The 19,036-nt window shown below is 40.3% G+C and overlaps 1 protein-coding gene across 1 annotated transcript in view; it reads left to right on the top strand.

Moving 5' to 3' along the window:
* The window catches only part of plxnb2a.1 (plexin b2a, tandem duplicate 1), a 152,232-nt gene that overhangs the window by 102,456 nt on the left and 30,740 nt on the right, over positions 1 to 19,036 (top strand). The gene's annotated exons all lie outside the window — the stretch shown is intronic.

Genomic DNA, 19,036 nt, shown 5'->3' with positions numbered 1-19,036 from the left:
GCCTAAATCACTTGTTATAAAACCAAAGACTGACAGAAAAATGACTGTTTACATTTAAATCAACGCAACTATTTCAAAATATGGTGTTTTTATAATTACTGTTTGACTTAGGACACGTTGAGATGTTTAATTCAAGTTTATTTAAAAAATGAACCTGTAAACTCATTTATTTGTGTTGTTTTAATCTACCGTATTTTCCTGCACTATTAGGCGCACCAGATTATAAAGTGCAGCTTCGATAAATGGCCTATTTTAGAACGGTTTTCATAAATAGGGAGCACCGGATTATATGGCGCATAAAATAAAAGATACAAGTCAAAAGTTTGACTTGGGTTGCGTCATGCATCCACTAGATAAAGCTGCTCTAAAGGGAATGTCAACAAAAAACGGTGGCAGTAATCTTACTCCATAGACGTCCGCCATGATGTGACGTGCGTCGTTAATCCCACCCGTTGATGACACAATTACTTAATCCCGCCCATGGCGTGTTGACTCAGTCGGCGCAGAGTCATGAAAGTGTTTGTAAACAAGTCACCCACCAGGTAATGTTCACGTATAAGGCGCTCCGGATTATAAGGCGCACTTTTTTTGAGAAATTGAAGGCTTTTAAGTGCACTTTATAGTGCGGAAAATACGTTAAAGGTCAGTCTGTGGTGCAAAAAAAATGTGGGGATCTATAGTATACAGTACATTTTACTACATGTGTTTTGTCATGTATCTTGTATACTTTTTTTCTGAAAACGTAAAATGAAGTCACCTGTTGTTTAGCTGTGGTGAGAGAAAGAAACTTAAAAAGGGCATCAAAGAGAAAATTGAATGGGCCACATTTTGTATTTGTGGCGATCATAACGTCCAGCATACGGAGGTACTGACGCTCGCTACGAATCCATCAGGTCGGAGTCGCTCTGCTATTGTGCCTTTTGTGGCTGCCAGCGTTTCCCGCTCTGCCATCCGGCGTTAGTCATTCTCCGCAGCTCTATCACTGACCTTGCAGGCGCCTCTCAAAATCCCATGTTGCTTCATATTTAATTCATATTTGATGAAGTGTGTTTTTCTGCTCCTTGCTGCGTCCAGGGCTCCTCTGCTTCCCCCCGCATCGCCACTTGTCACCTTCCTCACATCACTCCGGCGTTTCATGTCAGGACCCCCTCGTCGGTTTTGTCCCCGAGCGCTCGTGTTCAAAAACAAGTGTCCGACTCCCCTCCTCCAATATTCCTTCGCTCTCGGCTCATCCCTCCTCGTATTGACTGGCCCTCGTTTGTTTTACAGCTTCACTATCGACTCTTCTTCCAAATACAACTCTGTAAACGTTATCTTTAAAGGTCAACTCATGTGTGATGTGTTGGTGTAAGAGTGTCTTAAATAGATGTTGGACTCTATTCTATCATCAGTGTGTGTGTGTTTCTAGAAAACTCTCTGAGAAATATTTACACTAGGAAATGTGTTTAAGCCCCGTACACTGAAAACACTTTCTGGAGATGAAATCTTGTTCACCCTAACCACGCCCACTCTGCTGTGATTGGTCCAACGCTGAGGTTTGTCATCGCATGTCATGAATCCGAGGAGTCTCCACCTCCAAGGGACTTGTTGTATAAAAAAAGCAGGGCGTGGTTACTGCTTAGGTCGTAATGGACTCCGCTCTCGTAACCTGTAGTTCGCCAGGATTTCAAACTGGAGAGAACTTTATAAATTAATAAGTTCAAAACATGGTCATGATGAAAGACTTACTGCATCTTGGAGAAGAAGACTTCAACATTTGAAACATGAGTCAGGAGAGTTGGGTTAAGTACCTTATTTGTGTTTGTTGAAACTACTGAAGTTGTACCATCATTAAGTAGCTACATCTTACATGCTTTTTTTGATTAGTTGTCAAAACTGTCATATGTTAGAAAATGAACCATCTATGTCCAAAGACGGCTGTAGTTTTGTAACTCTATTAATGAGAAACACAAACTAAGAAATTTCATTATTCTATCTAATAAAAGTGTTCTTTTACATGCACTAACTCTGTGCATTACATGTTCTGTTGTCTGTTCATCATGAAACCTATGAGCTGATGAGGCCCTTTGTGCACTTGAATGTATCTTCTTCTATGGGTTGCTTATGCTAGGCTTGCTGTGGCCCTCTGCAGGTGTAAAGGAGTAACTGCATGAAGAAAAGCTTCACCTTAAAACATGATTGAAGTCTAGATTTGGCCCAAACTCTGCCTCTTGACTAGCAAAGATTTACTCTCTACCCAGCACTACATTTAAATTAGTCATTTACTTGTATCCGGTGTTAAATGGGTTGTGTTGTACTTGATTTTTTAACATCTGTTGGCTAAAATTATTAGGATTTGAGTGGACTCAGGAAAGTGACAACAGTTGATAACAGTTTTAGATGGAGGAAGGTTTTCAAGATATTGTCGGTCACTTGTATGTCTTCTTACTGATGAAATAAAATACAGTGCAATCGGATGTGTTGTTATTATTGATACAACATTGTGTGACACTTTTAAATAAGACAACAGATATATATGTTATAACAACGGAGTAGTAATGCTAAGCTAGTGTCACTGGTGGTTTTACCTTCGTGGCTTCTGTTCGATTCCCAGTCACTGACTCACTGACTGAGCAATAACTTCACACTTCACAGTATCTGCCCACACAGTCCACAGTGAGTCTGTAATGACCTGTGTTGACCAGCACACAACACTGCAAGTGTGTGTGTGTGTGTGTGTGTGTGTGTGTTAGCTAGCGACAACAAACTGAGGGACGTTAACAGAAGTAGACTCGCATTGAAAAAGTACTTCTACTCGTTTGACCTTGAAGTTGTCAATGTCAACCTCGCTCTCCTGCTGCCGGTGTGTGTGCGCCCCGTTATCAGCCAGCATGTGTGCGCATCTGCGGGTGTCGCCGGCGTTTTCCTGCTCACCCACAGCTAAATACCTCCGAGCTCCTGGCCACGAGCCCACGGTGTGAGGCAAATGAGATTACGAGACACGGGGGTCTGGAGGAAACTCTGTGGAGGCATTTTATTAGTGCAGCGATGGTGTGTGTAGACCAGGATCCGTGGAACGTTTGACAAAGGGTTCCAAACTTGGATAATCATACATGTAGTATTGAGTGTTTAATTGAGATCAAAACACTCTGTAGGACACATTAAATACAACATTTGTGCATATTTTATTTGTTCAGGCTTTTCCTTGATTTTCTGGAACTACTGTGTTGTTATCAGTGTTATCTTGACCTTTAAAGTATATATTTTAGTGAGTATTGTTTTGATTGTTAAAGCGCTTTGTGACCCTGGTCTAGAAAAGCGCTCTATAAAGACAAATTACTTACTTACATTATGACAATCACGTTAAGTACATTATATTTGTGTAATAAGTTTGATTATAACACGTAGATTTACATGATTTATTCATATATATGTATATATATATATATATATATAAATCTCATTTTCCTCCAGCTTTGTCCTCTAGCGACACCTCACGATGTCTAAAATTTCAACACAAACGCCCGCACAACTTTAAATTTACAAAGAGCGAGCCTCACACTCTCCTGTTTCTGTGTCGCCGTCACCTCCTCGTCTGGTTTGGTCATAGCTCTGGTTCCCACAGTGTCTGGGTCTAATCACTGTCCGTATTGTTACCAGAGATTAGCGCTGCTCAGCTAAAAATCACAACCTGCCCAGTCAGATAGCCACAGTCTGGCCAACACACACACACGCAGACACACACACATGCAGACACACACACACACGCACACACATGCAGACACACACACACAGCCGTGACTATATTATACAAAGTGCCACCTGCAGCGTTGGTGACGACTCTCTATAATTGGAGTCTTCTCTGTATCATCAGACTTCACAGCAGCTCTTCTCTAATCACTGGACGGACTAATGACTGCAAGGCCAGACTGTAGGAGGACGTCATGATACTTTGAGTCCAGCCTCGTCTTCACTCACGTCTGTGAGAATCACTTGTTTATCCTCCTCAGAGGGATGTTAACATGTCTGCACCAGAGCGTTTACCTTCACTTTTACCTTCACTGGAAACTTACATTTGGTTATAGACTCTACATATGGACTCTACGTATGGACTCTTCGTATGGACTCTATATAAAGACTCTACGTATAGACTCTACATATAGACTCTACGTATGGACTCTACATATGGACTCTATATAAAGACTCTACATATAGACTCTACGTATAGACTCTACATATAGACTCTACGTATAGACTCTACATATAGACTCTACGTATGGACTCTTCGTATGGACTCTACATATGGACTCTATATAAAGACTCTACATATAGACTCTACGTATAGACTCTACATATAGACTCTACGTATGGACTCTTCGTATGGACTCTACATATGGACTCTATATAAAGACTCTACATATAGACTCTACATATAGACTCTACATATAGACTCTACGTATGGACTCTTCGTATGGACTCTACATATGGACTCTATATAAAGACTCTACATATAGACTCTACGTATAGACTCTACATATAGACTCTACGTATAAACTCTACATATAGACTCTACGTATGGACTCTACGTATGGACTCTATGTGTGGACTCTACATATAGACTCTATATAAAGACTCTACATATAGACTCTACGTATAAACTCTACATATAGACTCTACGTATAGACTCTACATATATACTCTACGTATAGACTCTACGTATGGACTCTACATATATACTCTACGTATAGACTCTACGTATGGACTCTACGTATAGACTCTACGTATAGACTCTACGTATAGACTCTACGTATAGACTCTACGTATGGACTCTACATATAGTCTACGTATGGACTCTACATATAGACTCTACGTATAGACTCTACGTATAGACTCTACATATAGACTCTACGTATAGACTCTACGTATAGACTCCACATATAGACTCTACGTATAGACTCTACGTATAGACTCTACGTATAGACTCTACGTATGGACTCTACGAATGGACTCTACGTATGGACTCTACGTATAGACTCTACGTATGGACTCTACATATAGTCTCTACGTATGGACTCTACATATAGTCTCTACGTATGGACTCTACGTATGGACTCTACGAATGGACTCTACGTATGGACTCTACGTATAGACTCTACGTATGGACTCTACATATAGTCTCTACGTATGGACTCTACGTATGGACTCTACGTATAGACTCTACGTATAGACTCTAAGTATAGACTCTACGTATGGACTCTACGAATGGACTCTACGTATGGACTCTACCTATGGACTCTACGTATAGACTCTACGTATGGACTCTACATATAGTCTCTACGTATGGACTCTACGTATGGACTCTACGTATAGACTCTACGTATGGACTCTACGAATGGACTCTACGTATGGACTCTACCTATGGACTCTACGTATAGACTCTACGTATGGACTCTACATATAGTCTCTACGTATGGACTCTACGTATGGACTCTACGAATGGACTCTACGTATGGACTCTACGTATAGACTCTACGTATGGACTCTACATATAGACTCTACGTATGGACTCTACGTATAGACTCTACGTATAGACTCTACGTATGGACTCTACATATAGTCTCTACGTATGGACTCTACGTATAGACTCTACGTATAGACTCTACGTATAGACTCTACGTATGGACTCTACGTATGGACTCTACATATAGACTCTACGTATGGACTCTACATATAGTCTCTACGTATGGACTCTACGTATGGACTCTACGTATAGACTCTACGTATGGACTCTACATATAGTCTCTACGTATGGACTCTACGTATGGACTCTACGTATAGACTCTACGTATAGACTCTACGTATAGACTCTACGTATGGACTCTACGAATGGACTCTACGTATGGACTCTACCTATGGACTCTACGTATAGACTCTACGTATGGACTCTACATATAGTCTCTACGTATGGACTCTACGTATGGACTCTACGTATAGACTCTACGTATGGACTCTACGAATGGACTCTACGTATGGACTCTACATATAGTCTCTACGTATGGACTCTACGTATGGACTCTACGTATGGACTCTACGTATAGACTCTACGTATGGACTCTACATATAGTCTCTACGTATGGACTCTACGTATGGACTCTACGTATGGACTCTACGTATGGACTCTACGTATAGACTCTACGTATGGACTCTACATATAGTCTCTACGTATGGACTCTACGTATGGACTCTAAAAATGGACTATACGTATGGACTCTACGTATAGACTCTACGTATGGACTCTACATATAGACTCTACGTATGGACTCTACGTATAGACTCTACGTATAGACTCTACGTATGGACTCTACATATAGTCTCTACGTATGGACTCTACGTATAGACTCTACGTATAGACTCTACGTATAGACTCTACGTATGGACTCTACGTATGGACTCTACGTATGGACTCTACGTATGGACTCTTTATGTAGAGTCTATATACAGCAGGTGCACACGCCACCCGAACACAGGAAGTGCACATGCCACTCCAAAACACACACACTGAAAGATGCACATGCCACCCCAATAGAGAAGCAAATACACACCCTACACTAACACAAGAACATGTGCATGTCACCCCAATACAGAAACACACTCATTATCCCGACACAGAAACATGCTCATGCCACCCCAATACAGACACTCACACACACTTCCCTAATACAGAAACATGCTCATGCCACCCCAATACAGACACTCGCACACACTTCCCTAATACAGAAACATGCTCATGCCACCCCAATACAGACACTCACACACACTTCCCTAATACATAAACATGCTCATGCCACCCAAATACAGACACTCGCACACACTTCCCTAATACAGAGACATGCTCATGCCACCCCAATACAGACACTCGCACACACTTCCCTAATACAGAGACATGCTCATGCCACCCCAATACAGACACTCACACACACTTCCCTAATACAGAAACATGCTCATGCCACCCCAATACAGACACTCGCACACACTTCCCTAATACAGAAACATGCTCATGCCACCCCAATACAGACACTCGCACACACTTCCCTAATACAGAAACATGCTCATGCCACCCCAATACAGACACTCGCACACACTTCCTTAATACAGAAACATGCTCATGCCACCCCAATACAGACACTCACACTCACTTCCCTAATACAGAAACATGCTCATGCCACCCCAATACAGACACTCGCACACACTTCCCTAATACATAAACATGCTCATGCCACCCCAATACAGACACTCGCACACACTTCCCTAATACAGAAACATGCTCATGCCACCCCAATACAGACACTCACACACACTTCCCTAATACAGAAACATGCTCATGCCACCCCAATACAGACACTCGCACACACTTCCCTAATACAGAAACATGCTCATGCCACCCCAATACAGACACTCACACACACTTCCCTAATACAGAAACATGCTCATGCCACCCCAATACAGACACTCACACACACTTCCCTAATACAGAAACATGCTCATTCCATTCAAATGAATAAAACACACACACTAACCCAACACAGAAACAACACACCCTGATCAAAGAGACACACATGCCATCCCCATCCAAATAATGAAAACCCACACACCACCCCAGCAAAGAAATTGTAACACACATCACCCCAACACATAAACAGTATTATTTTGTACCAAGTAAAGGTATTTAATAAGATGAAGGAGTAATAGAATTTCAAACACTGTGGTTGTGAGAGTGGTCATGTGTTCCTGCAGGTGCTTGGATTTTAATTCCCTGTAATCCTCTATATTTCTCAGCTCAACACTGAGTTCTCACAGGTGTGTGTTGACCGTTTCCACAACGCTTAAGTGGATTATTTGCGTGAAGTCGGTTTGTGCGAGCGAAGCGTTCAGTCTCTCAGAGCTGGATCTGCATCCTTTAGATGTGCAACATGCTGAGGGTTTCCTGTCTCTGAGTCCATATGTTGAGTCTGTCAGAGGTTGATGAGTTCTGTGTGTTTCACTTCTTCATCTCATATCACATAGACACACACCTGTTAATTCTCCTCTCATCTTCTATCAATCAACATGCAACATTCATAACCTTGTTTTCTTTGTAAAAAAAACAAAACAACCTTCAGAGCAGAAGCAGCAACGCAGCCATCTAGTGGTGGGAGGCTATCATCTAACAAAATCATTAAAAATAATTATTTTTAACATACTTATTGGTTAATATTCTATACGGAAGAACATATGAAAATATGACTTTAGCTATGCACTATTTAAAATATTATGTTTTTATTCTATTTATAACATATTAGCACTATTGTAAACTTATTTATATTTATACTTTATATACATTAATTATTATATGCAATATTTATAATGTTATTTATTTATTCTATTTATACTATATTGCACTATTTTTTACTTATTAATATTTAGTTGTATACTTTTTATATACACATCTCTCTGCTGTGTTTTTAAATGGTTGCCAAGCAACGAAATCCCGTTGCCAGTTTCACTGCTGTGTTTTCTGTGCAATGACAATAAAAGAAAGTGTAAAGTCTAATATAAATCGTTGTTTTTAAGCATGTTTTAAATGGTTGTGCTACATCAAAATATATTTTATCTTTGAAAATCAGTCACTCGTAGTACAGTTTAAAAAAAACTTCAAGAGGTAAAAAGTCTGAAACAGTGGTGGGCGATTACATTTCATCAGGGGCCACAATGAATGCAGGACTGCTGTGAGGAGCCATCAAGCTGAATAGAGGAACTATAAAATGAAGCAACAATATGCTTCCACTTTAGTTTATACAACTTTTATTAATTGTTTAACCCTAAAGTCATATGTAGAGAATAGTAATGAATGATTGAAATAAAAAAAAGGTAAAAATACAGTCAAAGGGCCTCACTTTTCCCTAGTCTTTTCCAAAATGACTTAAATAACACAAAATATATGATAAACAGTGTTGACTCACTCATTTGAACAGCAAAGCGAGAGAGAAAATAATTCTCAAATAAAATAAAAATACTTTACCTCACCTGAGAAATCTTTTCAATGCTGGATCTAATTTGTTTATATTTGAGCAGCAGAGAAATATGTTTTCACCTGCACTCGTCTCCTTCAAAGGCCTCTCTGGATGTGTCGGAGGCTTTAATGGAACTCCTTTTGAGGAACTTCTCGACGAGCCATTAATCACGGCTCACTATTTGTGTTGCGCCCAAAGAAACCAGCTTCACTTTCCTGCTACTTTCCGAGGTCTGGGGTGCGGGCGTATCCCAGAATGCCTTCTGCTGTGCTTCAACAGTAACTTGGCACGAACGGATCTTTTCTCTGACACGTCGTTTATTCTGCTTTTATCTCTGCCTTCGCTCATAAACACTCGCTGATATTTCGGGGATTCTTTGTTGTTGCCATTGCTTGCGTCTCTTGTGCTGGTCCACTTGTGTGCGCACCCACTAAATAAGTTTGAGGGCTTTGATGTACAGTAGTGCTTCGTTACGTGCACTTTCTTAAGATGAAACACTCGAGGCTTCTCGAGATGAAGCGTCTCCAAAGTTGTTTTTTTGTACTTTAATGGCAACAGCCATCCCTCCCTGCTGGAGTTTTACACATGTCATTGATTCAAGAGACGCAGCACAAGCCGGTTATCCCTTGTGCTCGGCCGTCCCCTCCAGAGACGTCTCCGTTTTCCTCGGCATCCATTAAAATCTCCCTCAGTCATGTTCGAGAAGAACATGTTTCTCTCCAGAAGCCAATTAGAAGCAGCAAGAAAAGAGCTCTTTTAAAATACACAATGTGCTTAATTTGTTTGACAAACTCGGTTGAAATACAATGATGTGATCGTCAATGCTATTATTGAAATGACTGAAGAAGTACTTCTTTTTTTTAACAAGATGCTTAACCCCTGATTGCTCCTGATGTCTTAGCTGCTTCCTTCCATTGATGGTATCAGCAGGGTCTTAAAATGTGTTTCTTGAAACATCAATTTATTAGAATTTTAATGCCTTAAATATATATATAATTATTTTCAAACTCGTAATATATTCTTAATAGAAAATGTAAAGGTCCTGAAATGAATTTCACTCATTTTCTTCTCACCCACATGTCGACGGTGTAGAAACTGTGATCTCCTGCTAGATTTACTGTTTGTTTCCTACAAACAAACTTAAAATACACACTTTTAAAACTTTTTATCCAAACAACTTCTCGTGTCACTGTGTCATTACAAGAGTATTATTACAAGACCAGCATTATGGAGGTATTCGGATGTTCATAGTTGGGTCTTTCAAGACCAACAAACAGACATACTTTTCTGTCTGTTACTCCAAAAAGACACAGATTTCTCTGAAAATAAACCCAACTCTTAGCTGACATGAGAGTAGAAACTAGAAAAAAAAGGAAATTGAAATTTTGGCTGAACTATAACTTTAAAAAAAATGAATGCTTTAATCAAAAACAAATCAAACATTTCATTATTGCTTTGAAATGTTCTTACATTTGAAGACTCTTCTAAAAATCACAAGCAAAGAATCTGTGCGGCTTGATAAGAATTTATCGGGCAGCAGCAGCTGGAGTGCTGTGGGTGCACGGCGTGAGGCTGTCGAGCATAGAGTGGAATAAAGTTAACAAAATCCCTTAACAAAGCGGAATTATCATTTTTGTCTCGCGCACACACTTTTTTATCATGATGTTGGCCAATATTTACTTTTTCTCAGAGTGGGTGGTTCCGCTAGAAAGAGCTTTCAATACATTTGTGAACTTTGCCAGTCATTCCGGGTCTATGAGGAATTCTTTGGACGTGAAGTGTCTTAAATTAAAAACGACAAAATATTCTTTTATTCTTTTATAAGTATTTTTCAAATCACTGCATACAATATAAATTGTATTGATCAAACCTATTTATTTATTTATTGATCAAAAAATAAATTATAAATCAAACCTCATTGATTTAGGCTTATTTTTGCACTGGAGAATATTCTCAGTGTTTCTCTCAAAGAGTGAAAGCATGTGATTAAGCCTCTAAGATTAGCTTTTGTTGTCTTTGAACAAGTTAATCACTTGTTTGTCAAACTAAAGTAGTCGATGTCATGTGTTTTACCAAAGCTGTAGAAGGAGCTTTTGTGCTTTCAAATAAGTACGATTTTATTGAAAGGCTTCACAAAGCCCTCGACATGTATTATTTTGAAATATATCCTGTGGAGCACAGTTTACCGGGCTGCACAGAAAGAACAAAAAAACAGCTATAAACTTAGCGGGCGACTCTTGACCAGTGGAAATGAGTAAAACACAAACTCCGAGACTTCTGTTTGAGAGTCCTCGTTCCATATAAATAATGCTTACACACAAACGTGCTCACACATCGCACAACGACACTAAATGGAGACACACATAGAGAAGGACATCGTCGGCGTACAATCAAATATGCATAGATGCAAATACACAAACATCTTGTTGTAACCAGGCCAGAGCTCTTGCTGATTCAGCGTTATCTTGCACTAAATTGCATTGATATTTTTACTTTTTAATCTGAACCTACTTATGTGAATATAATCCTTACATTTCCCTGACAAAAATGTTTGGGGACCCTGGTGTAGATCATAAATATGTAACGTGTACAAAGTGGTTGTATTGATGCTTGTTAAATGTCATATCTAAAGTTTTAATTCAGTGAAGATGATACAAAACAAAGATTTTGCACATACTTGTTTGAAGTAAAACAACAGTATCTTGAGTCCTGGTTCATGACTGTCGCTCAGACGGAGGAGATGCGACACAAAGCCTCTTGTAAAGTGTGAGACTCCGGTGTAATTGCACTTTCTATCTATAGACAAGCACTCACTTGAATCAACACCGAGACACTCTCGCAGACGGTCAGGCGCTCGCCTATTAATTTGCGCCGCGGAACACGAGCTCGGTGGCCGACCTGTCGGAGCGCCGTCTGGTGAAACGGTCACCCAGCAGGACCGCGGCAATCTCAGGAGGCCGGCTGTTGTGCGTGTTGATAAGGAAGAGCGTACGGATGGATAAGCATGCGGTAATAAAAGCAGCCCGATGCTGTTATGGCTGAATGAGTCAGAGTTTAGCCACCGTGAAGCTCCATCATCACCTCTGCCAAGTACTGCTGCTCTCAGACACAAGCAGCTGTGCACCCAGTGGACTAAACATCGGCAACATCTGCTCCACACTGAGCCTCATTTCCTGCCGCATAATTCACACCGCCACCGCTGGTGTTCTTGTGTAGCTCGTTTCCGCTCATCCCCGGTGAAAGAAATATCATTCATGTATACGTTCATGAACTCCAGGACGGAGGGATTTAGCTCTTTTGTCACTTTGAACAATTCATCAAAACCAGAGCTCAATATCTGTTGGTTATATAATTGGTTATATAACCAAAAATGTTTGTTTTTAATTCAAATGAGCTCAAATAACCAAAATAAATGTCTTTTGAATCTTAACTTTGTGATGTTTTTCCCTTTTTATCCTTCAGTATTTTTGTCAACTGGTTAGTTTGACATGTTTTTACCTGGTGTTGTTGGATTTAAACTAATATTTATGTTTCTTAATGCATGAGAATGAGTGAGAAGTTGGTAACAAATATTGTTTATCAATTTAGTTTTCTCACGAGATTAAGCCACATTGAAAATAGTGAGTAGACGTTTTTTAAACGCACTACAACTACCATATGTATTTGAATAGTGACATTATAAGTGTGCGTTCAACAGGTTGATGTTGATAGACTGTGAGTCGAGGGAGTCGTGCTCCGACATCTCAAACACATCTGGACAGATGTGCAGCTGATTCTGACGAGATGAACGACATGTGAAGCTGATGCGAAGCAGATGAATTCACAAGTCACTCTAATGGTTCATCCTTCAGCATCACACGTGTGACTTCCTGGTTCGCTTTAGTCATTACTGTGTGAAAGTAGTGTGTGTTTGGTTCAGGTCCCTTTTAAAAAAAACATTCAAACACATTCTGCAAATTATATAAAAAAAAAAGAAGTATATGACTGGGATGTAAAGCAAACATGATTTTTTATGTTCAATAGTTCTTCTTGTTTATCAATTAATTATTAAAATAACTGTTATTTGTTTCCCTACAGTCTTGCTCCATATTTGTTTTCCAGACACTTTCATCTCAGTCCCTCTCAGTGAACTCAGTGAATTGCAAGTGTGTGTGATTTGTAGATCATTATTTGAATCTAATTGTAAACATCTGGTTTTACACTTTCATAAACCTGTTATTCTTCTATTATTCTGATCGTTCATGCGTTATTGAGCTGAGAAGCCTGTGTTTCTCTTGATGCATGTGCAGGTGACTGTGGTCTAGGTTTGGACGATCCTACTGCAGACGTTGGTGTTGTTCGAATTTTCTAGTAGGAGAAAACTTGAAAATAACAATAATACATTTAAAATATAGATGTCGAATCCGGACTGTCAATAAAGGGGTTAAACAAGACCCTTCTTCTGTGATTAAATGAGTTTTAAGTACAAATACAGTACAAGAACTTCTCCTCATTGACCAGCTTCAGACGCATCACCTCATGAACCATAGTCTAAAAGGGAGGATCTCATTTCAAATGCTTGACTTTCATCATTATCCTACAGTGGTCGACTGGGTGCAAATGATTTAGTCACGTTTCTGTTGTTTCATCATTTCCAAATGAGCCAGGGATCTGGACGTCCCTGGCATCTGCTCACTTCCCGTCCTTGAACCTTGAAAACATTCACAGCCAGACTCTCGGATTCCTTGGAGCCGACGGATGCTCTTTACGCGCTTGTTGTCCAACAGGTCAGGATCTGCAGCGATCCAGAGCGAACGTTGTCTCTAATGAGTGTGTTTGTTGCAACAGCCGAGCGCCTCGGAGGCAGAGTTGCATCTGTGTTTTAATCTGCCAAGAACAGAAGGAAAAGACGGCCATGTTTGGCCTCTTTCTCCGTCTTTGAGTCTGCGATCAGTCTTGCTGCTCACAAGCCTTTAATCTGATGGTGAAGGAAGGCTTCGTCCATGTCTTCTGGCTGCTGAGGAAAATCTTCTGTTGAACCAATTTGAAGAAACTCCCTTTACATTTCCAAGTTGATGTAGTTCCGCGATCAATATCAGCAGATCAAAGGTCGTTCAAACTTTCATGATCGGCATGAAAGCTTCAAGACGTTTGGGGAGGAAACTGTGAAGAAATGGAACCTTGATAGAAAGACGTTGTTGCTCATTGTACTTATTAATATTTGATCGGGCTTTAAGAAAGACATCACTGAAGATTCTGCTGACTTGACAGAGTCAATGTTCGTTGTGGGAGAATCAAGAGTGATTCTTACAACATCTACCTGTTGGAAGTGAAACACTCTCTTAGTGTAAAATCTCACTGATGACTCAAAGAAGCTCTTGAGTCCGACTCCTGTGTTTCGCTGCGAGTTCTTTCTCTCGTTTTCAAGAGTCACTGTCAGAAGAAGCAACATTTATTGTCCATGTTTATTGTGAATGCAGACCGAGCAAGGTATTCAAATTTTCATTTTATTCATCCTGTTTGAATGTGGAAGAGAATAGAATCCTGGTCTCTGACATGAAGACACAAACGCTTGATTTGCAAACTTAAGTGATCGCATCTCTCTGAACCAGAAGCCTTCATCTTCATCCCGGGCTGAGATGGTGTCTGCACCATTCAAGTCTGAGGTGTTCATTTCAAGAGAACGTTCTCGTCTGCTGCTTGTTTCTCGGAAACTCTTTACATTTTCCCAGGAAGTACAGAGTCTTAAGATCCGGGTCCCTCGTGGGCCGCCCTGTTGTTGATCTGTGATGTACCGACATCAGCGGGATCAGACCCGCTAAGATCTCTGGAGGAGCATCGGGTCTGGAAACATGAGTGCGACAGGTTCTCCCAGGAGGCCGGACTCGCCGGGATGATGAGTTGAGCGACTCGACTCTTGAAGCCGACGACAGGTACGAGCGGCGCTCAGGTATGAAGGATAATTAGACGGTTGTGTTTGTATGCGGCGCTCACACTTCCATCAGCGTGCGTGTCGGCGCGTTGATGAAAGTTGTTCCACGATTGTTAATCTCTCGCCGCGATGTGTAGGAACTGAATCACATTTGCATAACACTGAATTAATCCGGGTTTAACGCCACCAATCAGATCTTCTCTCTCGGCTCCCTTAAACTTGCATTGATGGACTCTCTTATTTATTTAGGATGATTGATTCCCTGCTTTCAGCGCTCGCACTAGATTTCGGTGTATTTGGCCGGTCGGGGAAAATTAATTAGCAAAGAGCCAGACTCGCTTGATGATCCGTCAGAGGAGCTTTATTCCTGATTTTATTTTTGCATTTAAGGCAATACTGCGTCGGCCCCGGAGCTCAGTTATTTAGTCATTTAAGGATTGATGAAAGGTCGTCTTTCATTGGTTCAACCACGTGTCAATCAAGTGTGTTTTTTAGCTCAGGGTTTGGTCTCCAAACTATCCATTGCAGTGAAAAAGCTTTGATTGGAAAATTCCTTGTTGTCATATCGAAAGAAAACTTTAGTTTTCTTGTCTACTCTGTTTGTATTGGAAGTACAAGTCTAGCTGTGTTTTTCTCGCTGTTATCTTGATCTTTTTAGTGTATATTTTTTGAGTATTTTTTTTCTCGATTGTTTAAGCGCTTTGTGACCCTGGTCTGGAAAAGCACTATATAAATACAAATTACTTACTTACTTACTTACTAGCTAAATGGCTATAGCAACTAGCTCAGGTGGTGAACCAATATGTCACTTCTATAGTCCTGGTAGTGAGACTAACAACCCAAGAACTGGACCCAAGGTAAAGTCGGTTCCGTGGGTTCGGTGTCGTCACAACACTTCTGAAAATAGTTTTTTTCAAAATGCAGACGAAGCTGGAAGAAGCTTTTCGTTCATGCGTTGACGAGCAACAGCTCCACACAACACTAGGCTCTTATCGCCTGAATGCAGGGGAACTGTGTGAAAACATAATTAAATGTAAATTATATTATTTATTCAGTGAGTAATGGTTGTTAATGAGTACAAGTCAGCAGCTCCGCTGACATTTAATTAGAACCTTATTGAATATTTTGTCAATATCAAAACTTTCTGGAGGGGAAAACTTTCCAAAGCAGGGGAAAAAAAATCGTAAAGAAAACGTTAAAAGTTTAATTATCAGTTCTAAATGGCTTTTTAATATTGGTTTGGTTGTGTATTAGCTGTGAGGTTAATGATCTGTGATCTTCACCATACGACTGCAAACTAGTTTAAACAGCTGGATTATCTCAGTAGTTGACTCTGACTAGCATCATTTTAAATCTATCACAAAGGTATTTAGCCTTAAACAATAATTGTATTCTTTTTTCTTCACTATTACAAAGTGAGCTTCAGCGTTCTTTTAGTTTGTGCGTCAGTGAAAGTCTTTGTTTAAGACGCTGGACATTGTGTTGCTCAGTGCGACGACGGTGTGCAGTGGTACCTCGTGTTTTATTGTTTCAGTCCAGAAATGTAATGTAATGTAAAAGGTTGTTATGCTGGTTTATGGTGGTTTTCTTTGTGCAGCACGATGTTCACTCATTCATGTGTGACGCCATATGTTGCTCCAGATTTGCATTTCTTCTGTCCTGCTTTTAAAAATTACTCCTCACTTGATTTCATTATTATCAGGTCAGTTTCTTTCTGGAGATGATCCGCAAACATCTGACAATGATTCGCGTCAGCGCATAAACCCCAAAATGTCCGCTCGCAATACTTCTCCCAAAATGTTCTGAAGGATGAAGCGTTGTTTTGAAAACACACAGCAGGTGTGCCACCTCGTGATTGTGTCGTATTGTTGTCTGAGGGCTTGAGTCGTGTTTAACCAGTTATTATTTCTGATTTATTTATGGAAAGAATATTTTGTGTTGCAACAACAGCAACATATAAATGTTTTACAGGCTTGGAATTTAATTTTTTTAAGGTCAAGGCAAGAGTTGCCTTAAAGAAGGGCATAAGTTTTAGGGCACCAGGGCAACCATTCAATAAAAGGCTTTGACTAAATAAACAGCTGGCAAACATGTTTAAATCATGAGAATTACAATAACATGATAATAAATGAAGTAAAATGAGTCATGAGATTTGGTTAATCACTGAATATAAACTTTTGTGAAACAATTATCATAAAAATGTCATGTCAGTGAAATTTTCAGCCTCATGCTAGTGAATCATTCTGTTTCCAACTATAATATAGATATATCGTAGAGGAAATTTAGACGAATACATAAAACGCCATGCAATTATCCTACTATAAATATTATCGTTTTCATCGGCGGCTTGTATTCAATGTTTACAAAAAGTATACAAATCCACGTATGTTACACACTTGGTCGCTGACAGCCACGAATCAAAATAAACACATAAATCACATCGACAGGTTTAGGAACAGGCGAGTTTGGAGGGCAAACAAACCACTAAATAGTTTTAACACTGCATTTAAATAAATAAACTTGCCTTAAAAAAGTTGTGTATTTTGCTACATTTTTTTCCCAACAGCCTGTAATTCCTCTACTTTCCTTTTTTCACCCTTTCCTTGCTCAGCATTTCTAAAGATAGCTGCCTGACCAAAATTCCCCGACACCTCACCTCCTCAGAGACACTGAGTGTATCACTAACTAACTATGTTGTAAGAGTGACATCCTGCTCTTAACATCCACACCAACATATCCAGCCTTCTCTTTCTTCCATCGTTTTCTTCTCTACTGACGGTCACTCTCAACGGTGAGGATAAAACGTGGCCCTCTGGGAAAACGTAATTGCCGGCCCCTGCTGTTGTCGAGTTTAAAACATGTGCGACTCTTTATATGTTGCTTTTTTTTTCTACCAATTATATGTGGAGCTGTTGAACATGTCTTTTTCTATCCAGGCCTTGTAAGAGATTTGCCATGTCAGACAAATCCAGCGAACAAATCCAGGGTGTGTGTTTTACCTCTGGCTGTTTGACTCCGAGCTTCACCGTCTTCTTCTCCCTGTGATGTGCTGTTGAATCCACCGCGGCTCTGGAGGCGTCGAGACACTGGAATTAACTAATGAAAGCAGGTGTTACATCAGTGCAGTTTTTGTCCTGGCAGGAAATGTGACGTTCTTTAAGCAAAGAGAGCATCCAGGGAGGGTTGGACCCCCCCCTGGATGGATGGATGGCAGCACCGCGTGAATCAATTAGTCGATCCGATCGCTCCTGATACAGGAAACCGGAATCTTCATTAATCTTCTGCGAACGCTTGAAGGTTCCGACAAGATACGTGAGGAATCAGGTTGATGTATTAAATAGAAACCCAAACATAAATAGAATTTGAGAAGTGGGTTGTGAGTGCCAGAAAAAAGAGACTTGTTTGAACTGGATTTAAAGACTGTGTGGGTGAGGGACCTTTGGGCATTGCTGCAGACGCACACTATGAGATTCAAAGAGAAGCAGAAAAGCCAAAAGCTTCAACCAAGAGGGAATCCGTCATGTTTTATTCCCTCGGCTGACTCCTCGGCTCACAGTCCCCGGTTTTGTTTCTCTGGTTTGTACTTCTTAGGCAGCTTTGTGAAGACGCCGCGTGCGGGAGTTATGGGTTTCGTTTACGTTCATTTGTTCTCCTAATTTCTACCTACTTACCTCCTCCTCAAACTCCAGGATAACGTATTTAAAAAATCTCGCCTTTGATGATTTATACGGATCATTAAAATATGGCCGCTCATTACGACTGTAGAACCTGCAACTGTTGGCTCGCCATCACTTACATTTAAGTGTTGGTCACTGCACGTCATTAATGTATTGATCTGCTTGAAGATAATGAGGCAGAAGTTAAGTTTGATAATCGATATAATAGTTATTATTTTCAGAGCTCTTAAGGGTTGTGGATGGATTTAATTTGATGCTGAATCCACTTTTGATTTTTGAGCACTTCTGTCTCAACAACTCCTGCCTGACTTGCAACAGCTGTGAGCCCGAACCACTCTCACCCTGCAGAACTGCACCTGAACCACAAACAAACAAACACACACACACACACACACACACACACACACACACACACACAC

Source organism: Callionymus lyra, chromosome 3, assembly GCF_982586985.1.
Source record: "Callionymus lyra chromosome 3, fCalLyr1.hap1.1, whole genome shotgun sequence".
Lineage (NCBI taxonomy): Eukaryota > Metazoa > Chordata > Actinopteri > Syngnathiformes > Callionymidae > Callionymus > Callionymus lyra.
The sequence above is the reverse complement of the archived record's forward strand: the minus strand, read 5'-3'. Positions and strand labels throughout refer to the sequence as shown.